The 16,332-nt window shown below is 48.7% G+C and overlaps 1 pseudogene; it reads right to left on the reverse strand.

Annotated features, from left to right (window-relative positions):
* Positions 1 to 5,691: 5,691 nt before the first annotated feature.
* LOC136501278 (uncharacterized) lies at positions 5,692 to 13,325 on the reverse strand (annotated as a pseudogene).
* Between the last annotated feature and the right edge of the window lie 3,007 nt (positions 13,326 to 16,332).

A 16,332-nucleotide genomic window follows, 5' to 3' on the forward strand; every position in this document is an offset into this window, starting at 1 on the left:
ACATAGCAAGTTTGTGTGCCTAAGTAATCATTGCAACTAGAATTGTTGGATAGGTGGCTTGCAACCCTTGTAGAGCTAGAGCAAGTTTGCATTATGCTATTTGTCATACTAATCAAATTGCTCTAGTTGATTTGTAGATTTTTAAATAGGCTATTCACCCCCCTCTAGCCATATTAGGACCTTTCAGAGGCTCCTACGGTGCTGGAGCCTAGGGCAGCACTGCCTGCTACAGTGGGGCCGAAGGTGCCGCCGCTGCCTGCTGCAGTGGGACCGAAGGTGCCGCCGGCGGCGGAGCTAAACGATGACCGTAGTGGATGCCGAACCGCTGCCGGGCAGGGGCAGGGGCGACAACACCTGCTGGCGGAGGAGGTGCTGGAGCCGCGGCCTGCCGAGGAGCCGAGGGCAGCCGGTGAGCAGCGCCATGCCACAGGATGGCAGGGTCGAGGCCGACGGGATCGCCGGCATCGCCAGCGTCGTCTGAGCCAGATGAGGCAGGCGCCACCGAGGTCCGCGAGTGCCGAACGTCTGAGGTAGACGGGGCCGGCGTGGGAAGTAAGTCCTGTAACAAAAAATCAAGAGAATCTGGTCGAGGCTTGGAGGCCGCAAACGAAAAGTGAGTCTCATCAAAGATGACGTGTCGCGAGATGATAATCTTGCGAGTGGAGAGGTCAAGACACCGGTAACCCTTATGTGATGGAGGGTAACCGAGGAAGACACATGCTGTGGAGCGAGGAGACAGTTTGTGGCGAGTCGTGGCACTAAGGTTGGGGTAGCATAGGCAGCCAAAAACCCTGAGGATGGAGTAGTCTGGCATCTTGTGGTGGAGAAGATGATATGGTATACCGTTATTTTTGGATGAGGATGGCCGCCGGTTCGTGAGGAACACAGCGGTGGAGAGAGCTTCGATCCAATAGGATGGAGGCATGGCGGCATGAATCAGAAGCGTGCGAACACCATTGTTCAGAGTCCGGAGCATGCGCTCAGCCTTGCCATTCTGAGCGGATGTGTAGGGGCACGAGGTGCGAAGGAGAATGCCACGGCCAGCCAAGAAGGTGGCGGTGGCAGTGTTGAGGAACTCGGTGCCATTATCTGCCTGAAAACAGCGGACAGAAAAACTGAACTGTGTGTGAGCGTAAGCAACAAATTGAACAATGTGTTCATGAACTTCAGATTTATGACGAAGAGGGAATGCCCAGCAATAATGTGTATAATCATCAACTAACACAAGATAAAATTTATAACCAGAAATACTCGCAACTGGAGAGGTCCAAACATCACAATGAACAAGTTCAAAAGGTGCTGATGTACTAGAGACCGAACTAGCAAAAGGTAGCCTAGCATGTTTACCGAGCTGGCAAGCATGACAAATGCGGTGAGCTGCTTTATTACACTGGATAGCTGATAGCTTATTTAGAGTAGCAACGACAGCAGGGGCAGGATGACCAAGGCAGGAGTGCCACAGCGCCGGGGAGACGACAGCGACGTGACAGCGAGGTGGCATGCGATGTGGAATGGTGTAGAGGTCCCCATGGCTATTGCACCGAAGGAGGACTGTCTTGGTCTTGAGATCCTTAACAGAAAAACCAGAGGCGTCAAACTCAATTGAACAATTATTGTCGCGAGTAAGCTGTCGAACAGATAACAGGTTATGGGTGAGGTGCGGAGCGACAAGAACATTATCAAGATGAAAAGAACAATCAGCTATTTGTAAGGAAGATGTGCCACGACTAAAGACATGAATAGATTGCCCGTTACCAACCGTAATGGAGGACGGTGGTGACGGGAGACGGGAAAGGAGTATACCGTCGTTGGAGGACATGTGGGATGTCGCTCCGCTGTCCATGACCTAGGGGGAAGACCCCTGAACCGCCATCTGATTGAGGGCGGCAATCAGGCTGGTCGCATCCCAGGAGCCGTACCCGTACCCTAGCGATGCGGTGGAGTACTGGGCCAGCGCGAAGGCAGTGTGCGCCTGCGGAGGGGGGGGCGGTGGTGGAGGAGGCGCGGATGGCGCGCCCCACTGCTACTGCTGAGGAGGCCACTGCTGGACGGGCCAAGGGTTATAGCAGACCCAAGGACCGGCCGGCTGAGGAGCCTGACGTCCGCCTGGAGCGCCCTGGTTGGCGCCATGCTGCTGGTTGCGCCCGCCGCCTCTATTGTTGCCGTTGCCGCCACGTCCTCCTTTGCCCTTGCCCCCCTTGCCCTTGCCACTACCCCCACGGTTGGATGACGCGGGAGTGGGCCAGCGGGATGGCGAAGTGCAGGAGGAGGTGGTGGAGGCGACGAGTGCTGATGCCGAAGCCTCCTTGCCCTCGGAGCCGAGGCGAAGCTCCTTGACGCGGAGCATGTTGGTGGCAGCCTTGAAGTCCGGGAGCGGCGACATGTTGGCGATGATGTCGGCGGTGGTGGCGAAGCGAGGATTGATGCCGCGCAGGAGGTTGAGCACAAGCTGCGCGGGAGAGATGGTGTGACCAACCTCCCACAGGGCGTCAGCAGTATGCTTCATCTGCTGGGCGTAGGCATCGACCGAGAGATCACCCTGTAGCATGCTATGGAACTCCTGCCCAAGGATGACAGCGCGAGGCTCCTTGTTCGCTTGGAACAGGGCCTCGATGGAGACGTACAGGGCACGCACGTCTTGATCAGGCTCCATGGCGAGGTCGAGGACGGTGTCGTCGCAGGAGCCGTACATCCAACCACGGATGCAAGCGTCGGGCTGAGACCACGTGGGATCAGCCGGGCGGGCAGCCTCCGTGCCATCGATGTGGCTGAGCAGCCCGTACTTGGCGCAGAGGGCGGTGAAGAACGCCTTCCACTTGGAGTAATTGGGGCGCTCGAGGCTAAGGGCGATCGGGACGTGCTGCTTGACGTTGACGGCGGCATAGGCGGCGTAGAAGGCAGGGGCGATGCCGTCCCCCATGGCGCCGGAGGTAGCAGAGGAGAGCGTCGAGGACGTCATGACGAAGTCGACGCGCGCGGCCTGTTCGCTAGAAGCAGGGGCGCGGGTGGCAGCGGCCTGTGCGGCGCAACTCGCGTCGGGCGGCAGAGGCGGTGGCCTGTAGGTGCGTCGCGCGGCTGAAGGCAGTAGCGAGCGGCGCGGCCTGAGCGACGCGGTGAATCGCGCGCGGAGGCGGCAGCGGCTGGAGCGGGCTAGCGCGGGCAGCGGCTGGAGGGGCGTGCGGGGCAGAGGCGGCGGCAGCCCGGCAGCGACTGGAGGGGCGCGCGGGGCAGAGGCGGCGGCAGCCCTGTGGTGCGGTTGCGCGTCCCCTCGAGAAGGAACACGGGGCAGCGGAAAAGGAAAGGGAAGACCCAGGATCAGGCCCCCAGAACTCGTGATACCATGTAGAATAACACCGCACACCCTAATCAGGGGGGTGGCCTTCATTATATAGCCTAATAGGCTAGGGTTACAATGTACACAGGCCAATGGGCCATACGCCCAATATGGGCTTATTATATTCTAACAATTCACTTGTAGGTTTTCCATAAGAATAAATCGCTTTGAGGCTCCTGATTTACATTCACTTGGGCGCAGGCCTTTCAAGGTTAACGACAGATGAGAAGCTGCAGCTGGGTGCATTTGCTCCCTTCGGGAGGCTCCTTGAAGGTACAAAGCGTTCTTCCAGTACAGGACCGAGCAAGGCTCGGTTGGCTAGCTGCGCCGATGTGCGAGCAGCTCACCTGAGTTCGATCCCTGATCAACTCGCGTGTCTCACCGTTGCCCAGGATTTCTGCTTCGCGTGATGCCACAATGGTGATCTCAAGAAGGACGTGATCTTCTGATCTAGGTGTAGTTATAGGTTTGTTTGTACACGGGTGGTGTGAGTAGTGGGCGTGCGTGTGTACGAACAGATGCTACAGCTGTACCCAGACGAGAGACAGTAAAAAAAGCTTGTAGTGGGGTTATTTGGATCACGCCATTATAATTCTTCAACTTTGAAGATCTACCATTATAATTCACTTATTCTAAAATTTGCCATTATAATTCTTCTTCTACCCGATACTTACCATTTTCTACGTCTTCCAGGTGTCTGGACCCACTTCAGGCCGTATACGTGTACACATCTTCCGTATGGACCAAAACACCCCCTGTTGCTTCTCTCCATCCACTCACCGGATCCCGCCGCACCGGTCCGCCGCCGCAGCGGCGCAACCCTCGCTGGTGTGCGGCCGCGCCAGGGCCACCCACGCCCCATGCCCATGGCCACAGCGAGGGCTGCCCGCGCAGGGGACGCCCTCACCTGGGCCGCCGCGCCGAGGTCGCCCACAGCCAGGGCCACCCACGCCTCTGCGCCACCATGCCAGTGCGCCGCCGCGCTGAGGGGTGCCCTCGCCTAGGCCATTAGCGCAAGACTGACGAGCCTGCCTGCGCCGGTGCATCGTCAGGCCGAGGGGCGTCGGGGCAGCCACACGAGAGGTCTCTCACGCCGGGACCCACCCATACCGGGGAGCCCACGACTGAGGCCGCTGTGCCGGGGGCCTTCTGCGGTGGTCCACCGTCACGTCGTGCCGAGGCCGCCCGAGCAAGGGCTGCCGCACCGGGACGCGTGAGCGGAGGGCGCGAGGGATGGGCCGGATCTACGCGGCGGGCGGCGGCGGCGGCTGCTGCTGCTCGCCCGCGCGCCTGCGGGAGCATGGCAAGCAGCCAGCGGCAGCGCACGCTCGGGTTAGTAGGGCACGCTCGCGCAAGCACGACAAGCAGCGAGCGGTGGGTTAGCGAGCAGGAGCCGTGGGCCATGGCTGTCGGCGTCGGGGAGAGGCCTGCCCGAAGCTCCCGTGCGGCCATGACTTGGACGGAGCTCCCACGCGGGAGGTCAGGCTCGAAGTGTCTGCCCGCCCCTCCCATCTCGCCGGACGCCGTCCTTCCAGGATGGTTGGAGGTTGAAGGAGAATCTGATGTGTGGGGCCCACACGTCAGTGAGTGGAGGGAGAGAAGCGGCAGGGGGTGTTTTGGTCCATACGGAAGATATATACACGTATACGGTCTAACAGTGGGCCCAGACACCCAGAAGACGTAGAAAATGGCAAGTATCAGGTAGAAGAAGAATTGTAATGGCAAATTTCAGAATAGGTGAATTGTAATAGTAGATCAACAAAGTTTAAGAATTATAATGGCGTGGATCCAAATAACCCAAAGTAGTGACGGACAGAGTTTCTGGGAGGTCAAAGGGTTTCGATTTCGTGAGATATGCCACCATAGAAGAGGCTGAGAAAGCGCGGCAGGAGATGAACGCCAAGTTTCTGGATGGATGGGTCATCTTCGTTGACCCTGCCAAGCCAAGGCAGCCAAAGCCCGCTCCTGACTTCCTGAGCAGGACACCCGTTCCTCGCATGCTGGCTTCACGACGAACAAGACCGTAGGATGGTGCGGCTAGGCGATTGATCTTTCACGGCACAAAACTTGGATGATGGACGCCCGAGAGTAGCTCTGGTTTGAGGATACTATCAGAGACACCCAAAGTGTAGGCTTGGCATGGCATGGCCTGGCAATGCAGATAGCTGGGGACAGTTCTCCTATGCTTGGCCTCGTTGTTTCTGTGTTCATTCAAAGATATCCTCGTCGTTGCTCTAGCGCATGATGATGAGTGATGCAAAGTTGATTATGCTGGACAGCGGCTGCTGATCACAGCAGCGCTGGGCAGCCATTCTACAGTGTTGTCTCACAAGAATTCCTGCGGCAGCACTGCCTTATGTTAAAAAGCACGTGTCGGACCGCCTTATATTGTCATAATAAGCACGTGTGATCACTCGATTATACAGGTGAGAACACCTGCTGCAGTCACACGCACCAAGCTGTATGGCAAATGACGCCCTGCACACGCGCAACTAACAACACACCTAGTACACATCTAGACTACATAGGAGTACTAATATAAGAAAAATAAACAAACTCATGTCCGTACTGTCTCGTCTCAAGAAAGGTTATGCCCTGAATCATCTCCTAGACTAAACTACATTATGTACAAAGGCAAATTCTCTTCCATACATTACAAACTAGGTTTCCATTTCTGAAGTAGTATAAGCAAACACAGGTTTGATTTGCTCAAGCAAGTGATTTCTGCACCAAGACTAGGTTCTTGAACATCACCAGGGGTTGCGACTCCAGCATTGACTCCTTCTGTCAACAGAACAACAAGTGAGCGTAATACTGTTAGCATTAGCAGAACAAAGGAAAGAATTTGTAATATTCGGTTAGTCTTGGTTCAAAAAATTAATCAAATAACTTCACCATTTAATGAACCATAAGAATATGCGACAGATAATGTGGTTACCTCTTCAGCTAACAAAATGGTGAACCCGAGCTTCTCTGACCAGATTTGCGCCATTTCAGGGTCAACAGGCGCAGTAAGAAGGCTTACATTCCAGGCTCTCAAATTTGCCTCGATTGACTTTAGGAGAAGTATGAAGTAACCCTGCACAAAGAAATGCCAAACAATAAGACTCAATAGTAAAAGTAGCTGAAATGGTTTCATTCGGAATTATCAAAACAAAACGACATTATCGCATGCCAGTCCTTAAAAAAATTGGACTCACACAAGGGTAGGTGAAGGGACCCAGGGATCAGATATAAGGATGGAGAATTAACATAAAGTGGAACAGCACCCAAAATATCTGCTGATACAATTAATTCTTGATGACTAAATATATTCCAAATCATTTTATTTTTGAAAAAAATGTAGTCAGTGACTCATCGACATTCTCTAGTTATGCATTGCTTTCTTTTTTTTTAGGAGTGGGACATGTAGAATCATATTACATGAGGTATTCGACAATATCAGCTATGGAGTGTCTGGTTCAAGTTCAATTCCACCTTTTTTCTGCACTCTCTACGAGTGGCAATAAGGACCAGTTCTGCAATTTGTTCCATGCGCACTTTCAGAATCGCAGCAGACACAACATGCGTGCTGCAATGAAATCAAAATAGGAGAAAAAAAGTAAGAATACCAGCAACAACAAAAATTGTAAAGTTTGCACGCAGAACCATAAAAATTCAAGTATCGAAGGCATAATAGAGGCGTCACTATGAAGACCAGAAGAACAAAATGGCATAATAATGAAAGGCATGGCACGGAAAAGAACCACCTTGCAGTTAACAGTGCACAATACATTCCTCGAAAATCCTTCTCTTGGTCTCCATTTTTGCTGCAACAATGAAGTTTAGATTGTTTACATACTTCAATCTATGAAAAAAAAAGACTACAGGTAAACGCAGATCAATGAACCCACTCATACATGACTTAAGAGTTGGCAAAATAAGCAAGAACATACCAATTAACCATATCTGAGAAGATGTCACTGTGCTCATCAGTAGATTCCACAAATGCATCCTATGAAGTACAGAGATCAAGGTGAGACTATAGCAGCCAAGAAGCTACTGACAGGCAGATGCAAAATTTATAAGCGAAAGAACAACTTACTTTGAAGATATCAATGACCTGAGGCATGTAGAGTTTGACATCCCTACTTGCGTCCATTCCACTTAAAAGCCGCCAACAAATATTGGATCTTATCCGTCTAAGGAAGGAAATCTCTTCACACTTGTCCAATCCTTCTTCTAGACGGTCACGAAGCGATTGACATTCTTGGCAGCACAAGAAGCGAAAACACATGTATTCTTTCAAAATTTCCAGAGGCACCTGAAATGTTCAGTTTAATCATTCAGATGTATCATTCACAATGGCAGGCCTTCCTTTCGCCCATATAAGTGAAAAGGTCACAAACCTTCTTTTTTACAACTCTATTGTTGTAACATTTCACATGGCATGGTCTCTCGCACTGCAAATAGTAACAAGGCATAATTCACAAGCCAGCAATCTATCAAAGGCAATACTTTGGGCATAAGCATTAAGCAGAACAGACCTGGTTACAGAAGATAATCGTGTCTGGATCGATATTTCCAATGGTTGTGTGGCCATACCTGACATTATGTAAAGATGCAAATTTTCATATAAAGCTCAACTGATCCTATTAATCTATCGATAAAAAATATTTATTAGTAGTATCTTACCCACAGAAATAGCAATTCTCTGTTTCGACCACTCTTTCTTGTAAAGTCCGTTCCAGGGGAACAATAGGTCCACTGGTAGTAGAAGGTTCTCTGCCACAACCTGTAATAAAAGAAACCAATTGGCACAACGCAGAGGCTCTAAATTATTTGCAAACATAAAGCTCAACGATCACTCCCTCGTTGCCTAAAGGTAATACAATCAGATCTAAATAACATAGCCTTCAAATAAAAATCTATATGTGACCAAAGAAACAAAAAAGGGCTACTGACTACTGAGGCCAAGTCAGTTCTTTTCACAGGGCAGTGTGAAGTCCAAGCATAATTACTCTGCTCACTTATAAAGATATTGGGAAAATACTGTATCTGCAGAAGGTACATAAACCAAGTCGACTATACACTTTGAACACACAAGAACAGAAAATTGAAGGAATCATTTATACACAGTAGATCACCAGTGCATTCATGCAAGTGTGAAAAAACAAAGATGGTAAGGAACAAATCAGGGGTCATAAGTCATAATACAACTTAGTAGACTTAGTGACAAGACTGTATCAAACCAATTAAGTAAAAAACAAAAAACGTTTTGTGAAGCCAGGATAGGAGGTACCGATGATTGCGGAGGAAAAAGAAACTTCATTTCAACCAAAAAAAAACTTTAAATCTTTATACAGATAAAACGCCCTCTAGAACAAACAATATACAGCAATATCGTATCCATCTCAAGACAGTAGTAGATGACTTTGCAAGCTCTGGGTACAGCAAGAATGGTAGTAGTAAAGCAAAACAAATGAAGGATGGTAGTAGTAAATCCACCAAGAATATGAGAGCCCTCGCTTGAAGACCACATCGCCATCCCAAAAAGTTTCACTATTCAACAACTCCTTCACTTCAACACTATGGCCAGGTAAGATGCCGCAGGAACACTGCTTAGTCAGTAGTCACTACCCATCATCCTTTTCTCTCTAGAAGTATTTTCCTTAGACAAAAGGCCCTGTGAGTAAGGATATACAACCTTTCCAATCCGCAGGAGGGAATCTAGCAGAAAGATACTATTCTCCTCGTAAAGTGTGATTGTTGTGTAGTGTGTACCATGCCCTGACCTTTGCAGAACTTTTTGCTCACAAGTTAATGTCTTGCCTTGAAAAACTTCCATGAGGGGATTACCTTATTACCCCTACCATCCTTTAGGAATGGCAAGTGCTCAGTGCAAATAGTTCAACATGAGAACACCAGCAGTGCCCCCATGCTTAAAGTTCCATCTACGTAAGGCATCAAGTATCATCCTCATAGTCCTAAAACAGTCCAATTCCTCAAATCTATATCTCTTATAAAGCTAATCCCCACTACATGTCCCATCTCAACATGCAAAACATCAACATCATCTTCCACTAACTATCCACATCATCTCCCACTAAAAGCCATGTCCCACTAACTTCCAACCTGTTAATGCAACCAATTTTGATAAGAATGGATGTAAGAACATGTAGATGATTTAACTCATATATACAACTATTTCATTTCTAAGAGAGTCAAGCAGTAACGCGTGGGGTATCCTTCTAGTTAACCCAACGATCCAGGCCACAAAACCATCGACTGGAATGGTTAGAGACATAAATATCTACGTATCTCTAACAAAAGTTGAACAAAACCCAACAAACTGAGCTTCATACTGCAGTAATCAGACATTTGAAAGCAATTCGTTATGACAACTGGCAATCATTAATATTTCCAAAAGTTTGGCTGGTTCGGGCTAGTTAACAGGATGGGGCAAAGATAAGTCTGGTATGGTCTTAGCATTACAAAGACTGCAGGCACTTAAATGCCTCACCCCCCCCCCCCCCCCCCCCCCCCCCCCCCCACAACTCTTTTTTTTTTTTACTTTGTCATTTTACATAGAATGTAACTTTCAAATAATTTATTCCTTAAAAACAAGGAAGGAATCTCTTAGGCTCTTAGCAGGCAGGTCCTATGGCCAAGGGAACTACAGAGTCATCTTCCAACAAGGTGAACTGATGGTACATCATTGCAGCAGGATACCCACTTTTAAACAGACCAACACAAAGACATCAACCAATATATGCCTGAGCATTCACAAAGGGTGCAGGCATAGCTGCTAATTCAAAAGAGATCATGAGCCATAACCGCTCAACATGCAGCAAACCGAATAATCTGCACTGGGTAATTTGATGAAATAGACACAAACCTAAATAAGGTATTGGTTATTACAATGAACCTTGGAGTACGCATTACAAAATACCCATTAAGTTACCTGATGAAGAAGTAAGGTTAGGGTAGTCACTGAAGCTGGAAACACTAGCACTGTCAAATCCATTTGAATTCAGATGATCTTGCAGTTGCAGAGCTAGCTTATGAAGTGTTAATCCTTCTGATGTATAAATGTTGTGATACCTGAAACATAAAGTTTTCACCACTTAGATGAACTTAAACACCCAAGAACTCTTTTAGGTCTAGATTATTACAAAAAGTTAATTGAATGCCATTTTGAACTTATAGCTCTTCTATGAGTAATAAAGTTCACATAGGCACAATTTCTTCCCAAAAGTGGTGGTGCTTACGGTTGCCGTCTTCTCCCCATGCCAGCATGCTCTTCAAACTGTGAAGGAGTAAACTGGAGTCGAAAGAGAACAGCAAAAACATCAATTGGTCCTCATGCAGAATAATTAGACCCTAAGAAACAAAATTCGCTGATTGCTTAGTTTTGTACCTCTTGACTGCAACAGTTACAGATGATACCTGTTCCCCGCTTATACCCTTGCTTTAGAGCCTAAAAAACAGTGAAGCATGAGTCCTCTTAAGAGTGCTACAGATTCAGGTAATTGCGGAAAAAGGAGCCAATATAGTTCACATAAATATCCAGAGCACCTCTCCACTCTTCAACTTGTAAGTCAACAAAGTATTATCTGCAAGGCCACCCTCCTTGAAAATCAGTGGATGCAGAGTGGTATCCCTGAGGAAAAGGTAGGTTATGTATCATTTCAAAATGTCATGTAAAAGAACACCTTTCACCAGCTATTGCAGAAAGATCCCTTAAATGTTACAAAAGACTTAATCTTTTACCTTGTTTTTGATTCTTTTGACTTTGAGTCTATGCTGTAGTTTGGGAGTGGCCCTTGCGCGATTGTTACTGGACTTGATAAAGAAAGCCCTAAATTTGTGGAATCATGTTTACAGTAGTTACGGCTTACTGCAGTAGGTACTGGAGAATCAGACTTAACACCATCGATGCTGAGAGGGCCTCCTGTGTTCTCACTGCGAGTTTCTTCAGTGCCTTTCTTCTCTAAGGTGCCAATAGAGAGGCCAGAAACCCCTTTGCCTGGGCTTCCCCCAAAGGTTGGAGTTGAAGTCTCAGTGCCTCCTTGTCTAAATTGTCTCCTAGACCGCCTTTTAGATGCACTCCAGTTAATGTTTGAGATGGTATTGCTGGCAGATTCTTTCAAGTAGTTTCTCAAACTATAAATCATCTCCCCCGCAGCCGACCCCCGTGAACTAGAAGTGGGGTTTCACAGCAAGGTGAAGTTAGCATGAGGAGCATTATGACCATTTAAATGTAATTGACTGCAAATTGGTAGTACACTTCATCGAAATGGTGAAAAGGTTTGCTAAAACAGTTAAGAGATAGAAAAATAAATTAGCTAGGATAGGGATGGTCAGTTCAAAGTTAAGAATCAATTCTCATTGAAAATGCATCCCACTAGCCCAAGCCATCGCTTGCAAGGTTTATGAGCTTACTGAGCATATACAGAAGCTGAAGCCCCAAAACAATAGTAGGTAAAACTATGGACGCATATATAGAATATAGGAACATAAATAGGTCTTGAAATAACACGGCACGGCATATAGGTATTTATAAATCTGAACTTAAGTCTTATTGAAATTTTGCAATGCAACCTACCTCTGAGTCGAACAACCATCTGAAGCCACAGCATCTAAATAATCTTTATCTTTCTTCTTTTGAAACGAAGCTAAATGGTCAACAAGATGGAAGATAGGACAAGGGGAAAATTAGCACATGCTGAGCAACACACAAAACCAATGAATACTTAGGTGCTAGCTAAAATACCTTTCCACTTGTTATACTCATCAAAATTAGGAGGAAAACCAATCTTTTCTTCAATGAAATCCCCAAGCATGTTAAGCTTATAAGGTTTTAGTTCTTTCAACACCCTGAATAGAGAAATCCCGGTATCCAAGAAGATGTGATCATTCTGGTTGTTAGATGACTGACCAGAATGCTTCTCAAACTCTCGTGCATTCATAATCTACAATTTATCAGGCATCATGAGATCAGGTATCAGACAATTTACAAGAGGAGTAGAAGTTACCATTGATGCAACACAAACAGTACCAGAAAGCTTACATTACTACTGTAATTACACTGTGGGCAGCCACAAGAATAACCCTGTCCATTTATCCGTCCAACGTTCTCCACCTAAAGATAATCAAAATGAAGCATAAATGTTGTTCTTGAGATATAAAACCATAGGTTTCGATCAGTTTACTGAATCAACAATCCTAATGCCAGCAGGAACAACACACACCTCATCCTTCTTGTAGGTCACCCTGAAACCTTCAAGAAGTCCAGTGGACAGCAATCCTCTAACATCTCTAAGGTCACTGTCTAGCTGACACTTCGTTTCCGTCACTCGCACTTTAACATCATGCATCACAGGGTCACCAGCTGTTTCATCTTTGATCTGTTCTGCCGCAGGCCCTTCATCGCCGCACATAGTGTCTGACTCAGTCGTGGAACTGCTTTCCCTGCTCAAAAACAGAAGGGACTAAGACTGGAATAAATCTGCAACGAGTACTAATAGGGATAATTGCATAAATACTTGTCTGATTCTGCCAGTTTATGATTGAACACATGTCCCCGAGTCCCAGTGAATCGCTACGAAATTATACCATCGCATAGATAGTTGCCATAACAAATCGATCAGTGGAATCGCTCACTTCAAACCAACCACCAGACACAAGCTGGCCTTCTCCTCCTCGGTCAGCATCTCCACGTCTCCCATCCAGGCGCAGGGGGCGAAGGGGGCTCCGCCGTCACGCCGTCAACCTGAACCCCGTTGGGTTCCCAGCTCGCGGGCGCGCCCGCTTGCTTCCCCTGCGACGCTGACGAGGCTTCGGCGGCGGGCACAGTCATGGGTACCCCGGCGGCCGCCCGGAACTCCTCCGCGAACGCCTCGGTGGGCACGTCCCTGAGCTCGTGGAACAGGTCGTAGTCGTAGAGCAACTTGCCGTTGGGGAGCAGAATGTGACCGTTCTGGTTCTTCGACTCGAACTGCAGCGCCGACAGCACCTGCGCGGCGCGTAGAAGAAAAGCCTGAGAATTTCCGCGCAAAAACCACAGAACCGGCGAAGTGTTCCGAAACGGATGGACATGTGAATGTGATCGAGCAGACTGACCTTGCCACGGTAGCCGCAGCAGGCGGAGCCGGGTCAGGCGCAAGCGTAGCCGCCGTCTGTGACGAATCCCTCGAGCCTGGCCTGCGCGCGGAGCGGATCAATTAAAACAAGGGTTAATTGCATGGATGGCATTACAGTTCTCGCGATTCTGAGTTCTGACGAATACCATTATTATTAATCTTATTGTAAGCGTACCGTTACAATTCCAGTGGTTCAAAAATAACATTATGTACATTTGCCATAACTTGTGGGCCACATGCAGATGTATATAACTAGTACGTATATTCATATGGACTCTTTTGCCCCAGCTTCTCCATTCATGCGTCTGTTTGACTAGATCGAGTCAATCCATCCATTCTCCACCGCCTCCTCTCTCTTGCTCAAACCCTAGTTCGTGGGCGGCGGCAGCGACTGCGATCGACGGCGGCGACGACTACTATCGATGCTAGTCGGTTGAAGATCATAGTAACCGTGCTGCGGTAATTGATGACAGCATATCGAGGTACGCATCTAAAACCATTTCGATGTAACATGACTTTCCATCGACGAATGACTTGATCTGCTTACTTCCTGCTAGGACCGATCTCTTCTCGCTAGAGATTAAAGTTGAAGGTTTCAATACAACAGATGCGTTGGGTAGAAAAGTTTACACCAAAGATTTTGTGATTAAGTGGGATGTCGAGATAGGGTCGTTTTCTTTAGACTTGTTGAGGGAAAGCTTGCGGAATGAAGTTAAATGGGCCTCTAACCAGTCTGCATCTCTGTGGTTCTTTGACAAAAATGTGCAAAAAGATGTTAGATTAGACACTGAGATTCAGATGATAGATTTGTTTGACATGTATAAGTCTAAAATGTGTTGCTGGGTGTTGGTAGAAGTCTTTGATAATGTTGTTTCTGATGCACTTGAGTATGAGTTGTTAGAGCCTTTATGTGTTATTCCACTTGATGATAAAGCAGTCAACCCTACTAATTTCAATCCTGATGCAAATGCTTCTTGTCGGTGTTTCGGATCACCAGCTAGTAAATTTCTAGTTTGCGCGTCTGGCCCGGATGGTGTGCTCGGAGGGCACAATAATTATACTAGTTCAGGCAGAATGTCCCTACGTCTAGTCTACTACTGCTCATGTTACCGGCACTGTCTGTAGTAGGGGTTACAGATAGGCGAGAGAGAGAGAGCGGATCCTAGGTCTCTGGTGGAAGGATTGAAAAGTGTTGAGAGTTTGTTCAGCTGCTCAGCCGTGTGCTCGTGCCTATCTCCTTTCTTCCCTCGTTGTGTTGCGTTGTGTTCCCCCTTTTATAGAAGAAAGGAAAGATGCAGGTTACATCAGAAAAAGAGAAGAGAGAGAGAGAGAGAAAATCAGGGAGAACAAGTCCTCTAGGACCGTTGTCTCCTTCTCCTTCATGCTGGTCTCGCCGACGCTGTAGATGGTGATGGGGATGGCTCCACGCCGGGCTCCTATTCACCACTGGTGCCATGCCTCAACATCATCAGCTGATCGTGGCGTTCCATCCCGTCTCGGCGGACAGCGTGGTAAACTGACATGCCTGTCAGCAGCCGTATGGGGATTAGGCAGCACAATGCCCATGCACCCGTCACTGTTGGCGATGCGAACCCCGGGCATGGCTTGTTGTGGCCATGGGTCACGTCAAGGCGTGCCTGCACCCCTTCTGGTGTCAGAGGCTTGACCCAGGCCCATACGCTTGGACCCGTAATAGTTGGGGGTGGTACGGACCTCATCGGACGAGACAGAGTCCACACCCGAGGGGTCAGGCGAGACGGAGCCCGCGCATGAGGGGTCGAGCAAGACAGAGCTCATGCCCTCAGGGTCGGGCGAGACGACTCCTATACCCTCGAGGTCAGGCGACACGGGGCCCATACCCAAGGGGTCTAGCAAGGCGAAAACCATCCCTTCAGGGTCGGTCGAGACTGAAATACATCCTTAATTACCTAGGTGAGTTGTCATCCATGGTGCTCAGATCCCTTCTTCGGGTATCTCTAATACTGATATCCGACAGTAGCCCCTGAACCCACAGAGGAGTAGGATACTCCTTCGTAGGCTTCTTCGGATGGGGGGACTTCGAGGGCTTTGATCTTCTACTGCCTGCGAGATGCCTCGGTGGTTATGATCCCTTTCTATTGCAACCGAACTTCTTTTGAGGGCGTGTAGCTGTGGGATTTCTTTAGGGACCGGAGAGAATTTTCCTTAATTATGGCCCCTCTTAGGACCCGATCGATCCGTTGTTGTCACGTGATCGTGTTTTTGGTCTCTTCGCGAGTCCAATTCCCCTAGAGCCCCCGTGCGTTGCGAGGGTCCAATTGAGGGGTCGTCTCGTCTTGCAATTGTTCTCCTTGAAGCATTTTTTCGACAAAACAGAGGGGTTGAGCCATGCCATGTTTTCCTCAGTGGACGAACCATGGTGCTCGATTAGCTGTTAACGGGCCTAGTTCGAGTGGGGCCCCGACATCCCATTCACGGGGGTCGGGCATGGGTCAGCTGGTGATCGACTCTAGATTCCTGGCGATCAGTCCATATAGTTCTTGGATCCATTCATCCAGTCCCAAGGGCTCGCTGCCTTTCTTCGAGGAAAAAATCATGGACGGCGCGTTGACTAGGACTCGAACATGGGTCGGGATGCCCGTAGCACTCGTGTGCTTGTGTATTAGCCGCTAGCAGGCCCATCCTTTTCCACCCTCGATCTAAAGGTGCCCTAGAGCGGTTGTGAACTCGTAGATGGGCCAACCTTTGAACTCGTGGGCTGTAATGGGCTGTGGGAGCATTTTTAGCCCTATATCCCTTCCTTACCTGCGATGGTCTCGGCCCATCTATCGGGCAAACCGCCATCTGGCGTGTCCTTCGAGGGAGCAGCCAGAGGTAGCATTGCGCACGATCTTC

The sequence above is a fragment of the Miscanthus floridulus genome, chromosome 1 (assembly GCF_019320115.1).
Source record: "Miscanthus floridulus cultivar M001 chromosome 1, ASM1932011v1, whole genome shotgun sequence".
NCBI lineage: Eukaryota > Viridiplantae > Streptophyta > Magnoliopsida > Poales > Poaceae > Miscanthus > Miscanthus floridulus.